General features: G+C 45.0%; 1 pseudogene; it reads left to right on the plus strand.

Moving 5' to 3' along the window:
* The first annotated feature begins 686 nt into the window (after positions 1-686).
* Positions 687-1,959, plus strand: LOC136479315 (putative disease resistance protein At4g19050; annotated as a pseudogene).
* The last annotated feature ends 12,537 nt before the right edge of the window (positions 1,960-14,496 follow it).

Below are 14,496 nucleotides of genomic sequence, written 5' to 3' on the forward strand. Positions count from 1 at the left end.
ACGTGACTGTCCACAAATAAAATGGTTATGGATCAGTCAACCTAAAGAAACGGAAGGAAGCAACAGTTTGGCTTCAGCAGTGATGCTGTCAGCCGAAGACCAAATACTATTGAAAGTGCCATGTAACATCCTCTGTTCTCTAAAGCAGCTAACTATTTATGGATGTGTAGATTTAGAGTTTTATTGTGGCAAGAGAGGCTTTGGAGGATTCACCACTCTTGAGCTGCTAGATATCTATGATTGCCCAAAGCTGAGTTCATTGTTGGCGAGCGGCACTAAAGATGTTGATAGTAGTAACATGGACGTTGGATGTAACGTCCTAGGCCTGGCACACGGCACAGGCCATTTCTATCGAGGGGGGCCCACCTACGTAGCAACTCGTTTGTGTTTTCGTTCTCGCTTCGTGTAAAATGGTATGCGTCCTTGCGCTACTCACGGTACCTACTGAACTTCGCAGCTACAGTGTTTCCGCAGCTACAGTAACTCGGTGCTGCGGTAGCATAGTTCGGTCCGGCCCAACTTGGCCCAATGGGCTGGGTCACATTGGATTACTCCCGTCGTCACTTGAAGTGCTTTCTCTTAGTCATCTCCCAGAATCGTCCTACTTCCCTAAAGGCTTAGCCTACCTCAGATACTTGAGCCTCATGGATAGCCCATGTTTGAAGTGTGTACAGCTCCGTTCGTGCATGGCCTTGGAGGAGCTTCGAATTTTGAGGTGTGCACAGCTGGGTGCATTGGAGGGTTTGCAATTCCTCACCTCTCTTCGAAGGTTGACAATTTCGAAGTGTCAACAGCTGGGTACATTGGAGGGCTTGCAGTTCCTCAGCTGTCTTCGAAACTTGGAGATCGAGATGAATCCTAAGCTACAGGACCAAGAACAGGGTGGAAATCAGATTGAACTGCTCCCTCGATCAATTGACAGACTCTAGATCTCAAATCTCAAACAATGTCCAGTCCAGTTTGCTGTCCTGCATCCCTGCCATAACCAAATTGGGGATATGGGAAAGTCCAGAATTGACATCTCTACAGCTTGGATACTGTAAGGCACTGACAGAGTTAAACATTAGACATTGTGAGTTGCTTGCTTCTCTACAGCTGGGATACTGCATGGAGCTGACAGAGTTAGAAATTATAGATTGTGAGTCGCTTGCTTTAATCGAGGGATTCCAGTCCTATTCCAAATCTGACGTCCTTCATAGTATCTGCCTCCTCGAGCTTACCTCCATGGATGGAGCTTTTGTTGCAACAGCAAGGGACTTGTAAGATCTTGTCTCGACTGAAAAGACTTGAGATTATTGGGGACACCTCTGTCCTTACCATGTCCCTCTGCAAACAGCTCACTTCTCTATGATACCAAGATTTCTGGGGAAAAAGAACGAGCCCGATGGTCAGCCTAACGGAAGGAACAGGAGAGAGTGCTCCAGCTTCTCACCTCCCTCCGAGAGCTACACTTTGGGGGCTACCCGAACCTCCTGTTACTTCCTGCAGATCTGCGAAGCCTTGTCTCCCTCAAGTCCCTGAGAATCTATTCCTGTCCAAGCATCTCAGGTCTGCCGGAAATGACAGCTTCATGTGATCTTTATGTGCATGATTGCAGCGAGGAGCTAGCTCAGCGTTTCGAAGAATGGGAACTACGGAGAAGGGAGATGATTGATCATGAGATTTATGTGCACAGTTCCATCGAGGAGGTAGCTCAGCGATTCGAAGCATGGGAACTACGGAGAATGGAGATGATTGCTCATGAGGTTGTGAATCATTAACCTCAGCGGTCACTTCCAAGGTACACTTTTGTCTTGACTCTTGAGAATAAATTGGCACCCTCACCCTCCCCTCGCTTATAGAATATAACGTAATTATTAATTAATTAATTAATTAATTGCTCTGCAGATGAGACCTTGTACATGCTACCTCTGCCTGTGCTGCTGTACCTACCGTCTTAGTTCTTCAGCTCAAATATTTTGGTGTGCAGGTGTCAACGTGTCATACAGACATTTGTCCTTGATGGATTAATATGTAAGCACGGTTGGCGCAGATTGCAGAAGCCCTCTTTTTGAAGTGTTGCATATTATGATCAGAGGCGTATATGACCTTTTTCTCCTCCTTGTCTCCCTCAAGGTCCTGAGGATCTCATTCTGTCTGAGCATCTCAGGGATGTCGGAAATGGCAGCTTCATGCACAATCTATCAGCTATGTGTACAATTGTAGCCAGGAGCTATCTACACATGCGAAGAATGGGAGCGATGGAGAAGGGAGATGATTAATAGACTATGAATTAACCTACCTTCCAAGGTATGTACACAACCAGATAATTTTGTCTTCGGAAGAGATGAACACCCCTACCCTCCTCTTGCTTGAAGTAAAATTAGTGATTAATTAATCGTTCTGCGGACTGCACTCACACGAGATGTTGTAGAGGTGTTGCCATTGTCAGTGTTGCTGCGCTTCACCGTCTTCACTCTTCAGCACATATATCTGTGCAACTGCCATACAGACCTTTAATTTGGCCTTCATCACGATTGGTGCAGATTGCAGAAGTCCAAGCAAGTTCACAGTGATGCATATTTTTAACAGGGGCTTATATATGTCTCGTTCTTGTTCATTCCATGTATGGCGGCTACTTGTTTGATCATCTTATGCTTCTGTATTTATTTGTACTTCTAGCAGTTTTGGTCATTGGTTGATTTGCTGTTGACATTTCCCTTCTCACTGGTGTGCTGATCTTTAGGACATTAGGTAATGGAAATGAATTGGATTTGATCCATCTACCTAATTCAGCCCCCATCTTATGTTTGTTTCTATTGTGTCATTAATCCTCCTGATGTGCATGTTTCCATCAGTGGATATTGTTGATGTGAACTTGAAAGCTGCTTGACGATGTCTGTAAACAATCATCAAGAATTTGCATTGCTTTATCCTTATTTAGTCTGGGTTCCAATTATTGGCTCACGTTTATGTCCTTTTTGCTGCTGTCGTCTGTTCAGCGTGGCTTGACCTGAAAAACCAAGACCGTTCATGCCTGATGCGGTCGCCTAGTGAAAGACGTGGCCATGAAATTCCACACACTTGTCTATGTATTATTCTCCTCTCCGGAGTCCAGACATAAGTCAAGTGATGTGATTTAAGTTGTCTTTTTAAGCCAACCGTTCTAAATTTTTCAGTTGCATGTGATATGTTGAGATTGGGTAAATTCAAACCCAGACGGGCCTAAACCTACCCAACACCTAAACTTGGCCCAGCCCACCTACCCATCCCTTCTCCCGTGTTTGTCTCATGGACCGAATCAAACCGAACGGGCCCAGCCCAAGGCGAGAGCGCGTGTCTCTTGACAAGGGCACACTGCAGTCGTCATCTTCGATTGATGTAGCGATCTTGTACAGTTGTGGCATGCATGCATGTTTCATCAGTTTCTTGTTCAAACTCGGAGCTTGATTTATTGGGTATGTACGCGTGAATACTGAATAGAAACGCCAGAGGGCGACAATGAGTTTGTTCTTGAATCACCCAGACAAGAACAAGATAGGGAAGGGGAGATTACTTTTCACTTGAGCTCCTACAGTCAATCTGTAGCTAAATGACTTAAGATGGGCGCTAGGCCGTTAGCTCTGACTTATAAGCATTTGGCAAAATGTATGCCTCTCGCACAACTTCTCATTCAGCTAGTTGAATTACATCTGAAAAAGTTCCTTTCGTCTATCTTGAGCAGTAGTACAAAGTAGGTTCTTGGTTTGGGTTACTAACTAGTACTAAAGATGTGTATCAGAACTTTCGATCTATATATGCTAAGCATGCATGGTATCTATATCTAATAACCGAATGATGCCAATTACTATAACTATCCGAACAAACTTAAACCTTCCTTAAGAAACGGGAGCGACCCCATACGAAATCCTTCCCTTGCACTATACTATGACAGTCTAATGTTGTTGCTGACCGGTGGACGAAGAATCCTCCGTCGTGCCGCCGGAGCCCTGCTGCTGCTGCTGCTGCAATGGCGCCTGCTGCACTTGCGGGCTAATATCAATGCCAAAGAGACGCACCGCTCTAATAACAGCTCCTCCGGCCGTGGCAGCAGGCGGCGTCGACGGCGGCTCTTCTTCCGCCTTGATCGACAGCGCGAGCGAGAGTCCTGCCGCCGCCACCGGGGGCGCCGCCGCGATGTTTTCCTCCGCCTTGATCGACAGCGCGAGCGAGAGTCCCGCCGGGACCGCGATGCCTCCCTCCGCGGGCGTCGGAGGCGGCGGGGGCGCGAGGCACCTCTTCTTGTTCTTCCTGGTGGGCACGATCGGCGGGCCGGTGTAGTGCACCCTCATGTGGCCGCCTAGCGCCACCCCCGTGGCGAACACCTTGCCGCACATGCGGCACTCGTGCGGCTGGTCCGCCTTGCCGCCGCGGTGGATCAGAGGAAATGCGGCGGCGAGGGACGCGCCGGTGCCGCCGCCGCCGGCTGCCGCGACTGCCATGGCGGCCGCCATGGCCTCGGCCTCCCTCTGCTTGTTCTTGTGCCCGGCGGCGTGGCCGCCCAGGGCCTGGTTGGTCGGGTACGACTTGCCGCACTCCTTGCACGTGTACTCCGTCGCCTGCGGTCGCTCCCGCCGCGGCGGAGGACGCGGCTGGGGCGCGCGCGGTGGCTGAGCTGCTTGCTCCGGTAGAGGCGGCGGCTGGTGGTGGTGGTGGGTGGCGGGGGCGGCCTGAGAGATGATGCTGGTGGTGGTCCCGGCCTGGCCGTCGTTGGCGGAGACCGTGTTCAGATCAGATACAACAGGTGTAGGCACAAGAACCACCGCGGCAGGCTTCTTGTTCTTGTTGCCCCCTGCCTTCCATCCTCGCTTGCCGGTGGCCGCCCAGGCCCAGCCCCGACCCCGACCGACCGCGGTGGGGTTGCCGCCGCCGCGGCCGTGGTGGTCGTCGTCGCTGAGCGTCGCGTCGGATTCGCACTCGCCCGACGGAGTGGGGGACGGCAGGGCGCCGCCTGCGCCTGGGCCCAAGAGGAGGATGTCTAGCGCGTTGAGGGGGCGGCGGCCGGGAGGGGAGCGATGGTGCTGCGGACGACGGAAGACCTCGGGGTCGTAGTCGTACTCGACGCGGGGCTGGAACAGGTAGCTCCTCCCGTCGTCGTCGTCCTCGGTGTCGGAGTCGGAGGACTCGTGCCCGCCGAGGACGGCGACGCGCAGTTCGCCCTCTAAGGCATCGTCGTCGTCCGGGTCGCGGGCGCGGCGGCGGAGGGGAGGATAGGAGGAGGCGGCGGCCATCGGTGGTACGACTGGCGCTGGCGGCAGCGAGGGATTGGACATCGGAGTCGAAGTGGGGTGGTGGAGCGGCCGCGCGCGCTCTCGCTTGCTCGAGTAGGAGGAGGATTAGCTAGCTAGGGTTTCTTGTGTGGGGTGGGGTGTTGGGTCTTCTTGCTTCTTGTGGGTGGGTTTGGAACGACGACAGCGGCGGCAGCGGCAGTGCGGCGCCTTATATGGCGGCGCGCGGAAAAGTAGGGCAAGGGTTGCGTGCGGGCGCGCGTCGGAGAGAGAGCTGCCAGCGAGGTTTCGCGCGCCGCAAGCGTGTGTGGATGTGCATTGGATCGGGTGTTGTGTGCGGTGCAGACTCGGAGTCTAGCTCCGATCAACTCCCGAATCCGGATCCAACTCGATCCGTTGGCCAACCGACTTTGCGTCGTATCGTACGTGCTCCCAAACGGCCAAACGGCCAAACGGCAAGTGAATTAATCGTGATGGATTATGTATCTATTAATCTATGTATGTATTTCAGTGGCAAATACACGTACCTACTCTACTCTACTCTATATTATATATAATATAATCGGTCAAATAGATATATAGTAAGATCGATCGAACGTACGTAGTCCGATGCTGATTTGTTTAACGCATTAAGCCCCGTTTGGCAGGGCTTCACTTTGCTAGTAAAGCCATTTTTTTTTTTGCTTCAGCTTCACGAACAGTTCCACCGGTGGAGCTGAAGCGGTTTTGGTAAACCGTTTGGCAAAATGGTTTCCCTGTGAGAGCATGTTTTTAGGGGTCTGGAGGAGGAGCCGGGAGAAGCCACTTTTTTTGGCTCCATCCCACCCCAAATCACTGTGAGAACATGTTTTTAGGGGCTTCACAAGTGAAGCTATTTTACTTTACCCCGTTTGATAGAAAACGGCTCCAAATGGCTCCTGAAGCCGGTGGAGAAGCCCTGTCAAACGGGGCCTAATTCTCTACTAGTCTGGAGATTATATTTGCCCTGTTCACTTGAGCTACTTTTCAGCCATGGAACAGTATTTTTATCTCATAATAAGCCAAATTTCAGCATAAGCGAACATGTGTCTACTGCGGAGTACTAAGACCCATTTATTACTGGTAGTAGGCCAAATAATCTTTTGATTTGTTTGTTAGCTCGGAGCGTAGGTGTATTATATTCTTCCTCCATTCTAAATTATAATTCGCTTTGATTTTTTATTTATTTATTTTGCTATATATATATTTAGACATATTATTATATCTAGATGCATAATAAAATGGATATTCTTAAAAAGTTAAAATAATTTATAATTTAGACTGGAAAGGGGTTGACGGACGATTTCGTCGTTGATGCACTCTAGCTACAGTCTAGAAGACGTGCATGCATATATGCACGTACTTGTATGGCACGTGTGTGATTATTTCGCTTGTCATGCTGCATGCTTGTGTGACGACAGTTCCGAATCTTTACTTCTCTTATATTTTAGCTAGCGGAACATTATTGTTCACTCGTTCATACTCATCACGAGTGTGAAAAGAAAGAGTGGAAAATCATGGTCCGCTACAACTAGGAATAGAAACGGAAGAGATACAAATAAATGCCACTATTTACCATATTTTTTGGTCAGATAGGGCTACGAATCCGAAGATGCGCGCTGATATAACACGGATATCCATTTAGCTTTGCTGTCTACACTAGGGATGAAAACGGTACGGATATTTTCCGACCGTATTCGAAACCGAATCCGTTTAGAGCGGTTGAGATTTGTCCGTATCCGAGTCCAGATATCCAACATCCGATACTGTATCCGTATCCGAATACTCAAATCGTATATTTATGATGTCGATATCCAATCGTATCCTATCCGACATAGTTGACACTATCCGTATTCGAATCCGAATCCGGACAGAAATATAAAAACAAATATAATATCAGTGATATTCGTCCGTATCCGATCCGTTTTCATCCCTAGTCTACACATATCCATCCAATCGTTTTACACAATAAATTGTGTAGTGAGGTATTAATAAGTATACTCATATTAAATTGAGTACTAAATAATAATAAAACTACACTGTTGGTCATACTAATTATTTTATTAATTATAATTAATCAATAATCATATTAACAAATAACAATATGAATTATAAATCAATAATCATATTAATTCAGTATGCATCATTAGTATTTGAGATAAAACACAGGTTACTAATTACTCGTAGACATAACTTTTAAATAGTTTCGTCCTTTTCAATTTGAATGTGAACTATTAAAAACTACATTGTAAGTAACATAATTAGCCAAAATTAAATTAATATTATTATTACATATCATTGGTCATATATGGTATTAACTAAAAGTGACATAATTATCCATTTCAAATCCATGTCACTAGTTATATAAAAATCAATTAAATTTAAATTTATATATGCTTCTTATCACACGTGCTATTCTACACCCTAAGCGTAGAAATAATATTCTACACCAAACTGATGGCCCTGTTCGCTTCTCTTATAATCCGTACTTTTCAGCTTGTTTTTTCAGCCGGAACAGTATTTTTCTCTCACAACAAATCAGTCGGAATAGTATTTCGGCTTATTTTTTCAGCGATGCGAACGAAGCCATACTGAATAAAATTCAGTGCTATTCAGTAGTTGCGTGTCAGTAGTGTTCAATATTTCGTGCTATTGTACTGATGTATAACGCGGTTTGGCAGTAATATGCGGTCACAGGGTGTAGAATAGCACTGATGTGCTTATTGATATTAATATTAATTAGTCATTACTTTTAAATAATCCTAATTTAATGGTACATATTAGATGTGCTTGGATTTTTTTTTCTTAGGGGAACGTTGTTCACTCGTTCATATATACTACACGAGTGTATGAGAACAGAAAGTTGTTTACTCAGTTCATATGAAAACAAAGAATGAAAAATAAAATGTAAGAAAACAGAAAGTGAAAACAATGGGATACGCGCTTAGCTGCCACTCCGAGATTTCTTCCTATTCTTTTGCAGCAAGAAATTCCCATCTTCTTTCTTTTTTCAGCAAGAAATTCCCGGACTTCTTTCCATTTTTTTAAATAAAAAAATCTAGTCTTCTAGATTTAATTCTGCAAATTGCGGTAAACCATCATTTCTGATCTGATTATGTGACGTTTTTAAAAAAAAAACAGTCTTCTAGATTTAATTCTGCACAAATTACGCCATCATTCTGATATGATTATGTGACGTTCCAAATTTGGAAGTACGCCGCAAATATTTTATGTGTGTAAAAGTGTAGCTTGTCGCATCTATATTATTTTTTTCGGGCTTAGCTAGTGGACGGACGTCCGTTCGGACGCATCCAGACGTCCCGGACGCCCACGCCTGCAGCCATTTCCCGCGCCCATGCGGGGCCTGTGCCGTCCCGAACGTCATTAGCATCGAGAAGATAGAGAGAGGGGCGGCGGATGCCTAGCCAGCGCTAGAAGGAGGAGATACCGAGGCGAGGCAGCAGAAAGCAACGAGGGAGATGCAATACCCAATCTACTTTTGAAACATCCAGATGCAACACTTGCAACATACGTCTGAAGGCAAACTAAACACTTGAAATATGCACCTGAAACAATTGCAAAAACACTTAAAAACCATTATAAAACATATGCAACATCCAGATAAAACACTTATAATATATGTGTGAAACATATGCAATATTCAAATAAACACACTTGCAACATAAAAACAGATGAAACATTGGGAACAGAAGCTTGCAACATACGTGTACACCCATTCAAACATGTGCAACATCCTGATTTACTTTTACAACATCCCCATGAAACAGTTGCAACATACCTCTGAAACATATGAAACACTTGAAATATACGCTTGCAGCATGCGACTTTAGCACAATGTCACCTTGCTGCTTGGACGAATGGGCGCTCCTCGTTGCGGAGCTCGACGGCGTCGCGGTGATCAGCGGCGGCGCATGGAGCTCGCCGGTGTAGCAGCGGCGCGGACCTCCTGCGATTCTCCAACGCCTGCTCACGGGGCACGGGCCTGTTGCTGCTACTCCAACGACGCTGCTCGCTCGACCATAGTCGTCCAACGCCGTCCGCTCGTAGGGGATGGGGCGCGGCGCAGCCAGCGAAGAGTGTGCGTCACGATAGGGGAAAGGGCATGACGTGACGCCACGACAAGGGACGGGGCGCAGTGGGAAAGGGGGCAGCAGAGTGGACGGATGAGCGGCCTGAAAACGCTCAGCCATGCCACCACGAGCGAGGATTTTTTCTTTTTAGAGGCTGGTCCGCTACACAGGAAGCAGGACTAGAGCCCATGGACACCCGTGGCTAAGCGTTTCCGTATCTTTTTTATCACCCATAATATATTATCTTTAAACGGAGTGAAGATAAAAAGTGTAGTACGTCGCAACTTTAAACAGAAGCGGTGACATGGTGTAGTCCAATTTCTGCACTACTAGGCATTTTGAAAGGGCAACGTACGTGCTCCGGGTCATGATGAAAACTAAAATAAGGATAATGTCGCATTTTTGTGCAACTGGGAATAAACATAACAAAGGAATCCTCTAGTTGTATTTGCATGCTCTATATAACAGGTTTCAGCCATGCAACCACGAAATCCCCACACAGCATGTTCGAGTAAATGAATGAGAAGCAGCTCTCAGGAGCCGGGTAAGAAGTTTACATCGCTTATTATTGTGCCAAAATGAAACAGTTAAACCGGAGCTAAATGGCGACCAAAATTTATCATTCTTCGGCTGGCCTCTGCCCCAAAACTGGTATGTCTTCGTACCTTTTCTGCAATTCCATACAACAAAAATTCGTCAGCAAAGAATCCGGAACAATATTGACAACAGTGTAATGTCTAAAGTGAACAATGAGGGGTCTTTCGACTTTAGTTATATATATGCAGCTGGAAAAAAAACTAACACTGAGATCACCTTCTGATTTGGTTTCAAATCAAAACACAGAAGAAAATGTCTACTGTAAGTGCACTTTTATTTATGCAACGTACAAAGAAACAGAAGCCATGCATGCTGTCAGCAATTAGTGGGTGTTACAAACAACAAGAAGCCTGCAATGTTCATCAACTAAAATAGTATGACGTACTGCATGTTACTAGATAAAAAAAAGGATTATGCATAAACAGCACATTGAGCAATTATGCTTTCTGATTTATGCAACACAGTTCAAAAAGATGATTTGGAAATCAGTAAAACCAAAATTTTTTCAGTATGTCTATTTTCAATCCAGATCCTTTCTATTAGGCATAAAAAGTGGAACATAAATTACTCAATCATTGAACAAGACCAAAATCCTGCGTTGCTCCATTGAGGTTAGCTATTTAAGTATCTTTGTTAAAAACCATTATGCTCCTAATATATTTGTTAGGTCAGACTTCAAAGCTAAACAAGAGGCTGAGTGTATGTTCACTGTATATGATGTCTTAATGGGTTCTACTCCAGATTATCTTTATATGCTGTTCAGACTTCAGAATGGTATATTGATAAATGCTGTATAAATTAAGAATATTTGATTCTGCTAAATACTTTCCTGTTGCACATTACAATCAATTAAATAAGCAAACAAGGCTACAAGTTATCCAGGTCTGGCAATAATCTTTGCATTTTGCACACTAATTTGTACAGCAAAATAACTCAAGATAAAATATTCATGATCACTACCCATGTGGCATGTGATCTAGAAATGAAACTGTCATAGAATGTTTTGAAATCAATGTAAATAGCAAAACACAAATGTAAAACACATGGCCTAGTAGTGTTTGAAACATTGAAACATATTATTTTCCACTGTCAGGCAATAAGTAAACCCAGTTGTTTGGCAGAACATTATTATATCACACTACGCATGTATTAGGACAGGATGAAGTCTCTACAGAAATAGGAAACCAAGACAACAAACACAATTATGTACGTGTCTAGATAATCTCAATGCTCCATTCCTTGCTCTCAAAAAGCTAATGGTAAAAAGCTTATTGCACTACGATCTAATTGTGCAGCCTAACTTTTTTTTATGCACCATACATAGAACCAGAAGGCATGCACCCTATCAGCGATCAGTGGCTGATTGCTAGTAAAAAGAACTCTGCAAGGCTCCTAACCAAACTAATATGATGCACTATATGTTATTAGATGCCAATTTAGACTACACACAAACCAAACATGGAGCAATCCAGCTTTCTGATTTATACCAACACAGGTCAAGTCTGAAAAGATGATTTAGAAATCAGCACATCCACATTTTTTCTGTGACACATGTGTCTATTTTGAATGCTCAATCCAGATCCTTTCTTCTAAGAATAAATACTACAGTAAGTGATATGCCATCAATAATTGAACAAGATCACGACCCTGTGTGGCTGTGTTCCTCCATTTTACATTAGCTATTCAAATAACTTTGTTAAAAAAGCATAATGCTTGTAATATAATTGTTAGATTAGATTGTACTCGAAGCTAAAAAGAGGCACCTGCTAAATATTTTCGACTCTGGTAAATGCATATTTTATCAATTTACCAGGATGGGATCTGCTCAAAGATAGCTTTATATGCTCCACAGAATATTTTTTGATAAATGACATATAAATTCAATGCATTTGACTCTGCTAAATATTTTCCTGTTGCACATTACAATTAATTAATCAAAAAAATAAGGGCTACAAGTTCAGATGTAATTGCAAGTTAACATTCATCTAGGTCTGTCAATAATCTTTGCATTGCTCATTAATTTGTGCAGCCACATAACTCCTCTACATCAACATAAATTCATCAAACGTGCATGATTGCTGACTACCTGCCTTGTGATGTGGAGATGCAATCGACATGGAATGTTTTGAAATGGACATCCATAGTAAAATATAATGGTAACACAGTTTGCTTGATAGTGTCTGAACTATTTTCCACTGAGTGTCAGGCAATAAGTAACTCCAATTGTTTGTCATAAAACTATTACATATTACGACAATTATTACATCACATTCTGCACATATTACGACAGGATGAAATCTCTACAGAAACGATAAATCAAGAACAACAAAACACTATGTACATGTCCAGCAAATCTCAACTCTATTCTTTCCCTGGGTCTTTAAAAGATAATGTTAAGCAGGTGCTCTACACACGTTGAGACAAAATCACATAAATGAAAGTGGTGGTGACAGTGCTAATTCCGCAAGGTTGTTTGAGACCTAAATAACTAATGACAAAAGAGGACACATCCTGTAGATGCTTAATTCGCTGTACCAAATGTGGCACTTTGATGTACTAAAATAAACCAACCTATAGACAGTATGAGACTGCTGAGAACCAAATAAGTATGATTAGATGCATGTGCTTGTCGAGGAAAACCGTGTCATGATAAATCTGATACAGATGAAAAATGAGCACAGTATCTTCCAAGTATCATCACCTACTAAACAAAATAGTCACTCATCTGCACAGACAAGCCCATATATAAAGGCAAGCGATGCCGCATCATCACATCTAAAACCTGTGGCATCAGGACAATCCTAGTTGAGAAAAATGGGAACCACAACCAGGTGTTCTTCCGTCCAGGGTAGCGATTCAGCAGGGTGGGTGACAGGAGAGGACCGCACTCCAAAAGGGACAAGGACAAAATGCGATCATCAGGCAACTCTAAACACGCGACCTAATCGCGCACAGATAACAATTGACATTCTCTCACAAGCGACCTTAATCCAGAACAAATCACAACAAACAGATGTTTCATCATCATCAGAAGAATCTAGATTTCCTTCACTAATTGGCCGATGAACAATTGCAACCAATCGATAAGAATGGAACAACAACGCGAAAGGGATGCTGGGGGGAGAAATGTTACCCCGAGGTTGTTCATCTCCCAGATCTTGTGAACGCCGTAGTCCACCGCCTGTAAACGACAGACAACCGATTAGGAATCAAAGAGGAAATGGCAGATCTGGGATCTGATGGCCGGGGAAGAGGGGGAGGGAGGGAGGGCGCACCCGCTCGCCCGCGAAGGCGCCGGCGACGACGAAGGTGACGTATACGGCGTTGCGGCGCATCACCACGCGGTAGAGCGCGTCGAGGATGCCCATGGCGAACGGCGGCCGCGGCGGCTGGGCGTGCGGTTGATGGGGGAGAGCGAGCGAGAGGAGAGAGGCAGAGACGGATTCGGAGGCGTCTTCTTTTTATGTTTTAACCCTTCTTGATTTATTAATACGATCCCTTTCTTTTGGGCCGAACCCAGTGGCCCATCCAGTTCTTTTTTTTTTCTATCTTTATAACAAAATAAATGTATATTTACTTGTTTCTCAAAAAAATGTAAAATTTTATATAATATGTACCTAAGACCTGAGTTTTTTTTTAAACCACCTAAGACCTGAGTTGATAGGGAGCAGGGAGTGTTTGGTTCATCCGGTTGCCATAGTTGTAACATTTGTACTTTTCTGTCCAAAAATATATATATATAACTCTAGAATATAGTGTCATGTTAAAGTATAGCATGTTTGACTAAATTTATATAAAAATAATATTTATCATAACAAATAGGTACCGTTAAATTCAAAAATTATATAAACTTTCATAATACATTTATTTACTCTATGTTGCATCATATATCCTCAGAGATCAAACTTGTATACGTCGGTGGATCCTGGGAATCACACTATTGATGTCACAGTTTTTTTTATTTTTAACACATTTTTTAAACTATTTTTAAAACTGACACTGTTTATTTTTTTTTAAAACTAACACTTTTGGACGCGCATATTTGCACGGCGCGGCTAATTCACGTTGCCGCGTCATGCATGGAGGCGCGGCAGGGGGCAGTCAACGGCTGCGGCGACCGCTGACGTGGCAGGTATGACGCGCCACCCGTCATGGCACGACGGGCCTGCCGCGCCACATATTACGGCGCGGCAGCCCCTTGTACCCGGCCTCGCTTCCCTTTCTCTCTCTGTCTCACTCGGCCCGTTTGAACCGGTTGGAGAGAGGAGCCGCGCCACCACGCCGTGCCGCCACGCCGCGCCACCACACCACACCGTGCCACCACGCTGCGCCCACTCGCCATGCCCGCCGCGCTGCGACCACGTCGCGCCCACCACACCACCACCACGCCACGCCCACCGCGGTCGTGCCCGGCCGGCGAGCCCACGGCCGTCACCCCCAGCGCACCCCGCCCGACGCTCCCGCCCGCCGCGACCCCAGCCGCCGAGCCCCCCGCCGTGCCCGACGACGTGCGTCAGTCCTCCCTGACTCCATCTTCTCTTGTC

The sequence above is a fragment of the Miscanthus floridulus genome, chromosome 9 (assembly GCF_019320115.1).
Source record: "Miscanthus floridulus cultivar M001 chromosome 9, ASM1932011v1, whole genome shotgun sequence".
Classification (NCBI taxonomy): Eukaryota; Viridiplantae; Streptophyta; class Magnoliopsida; order Poales; family Poaceae; genus Miscanthus; species Miscanthus floridulus.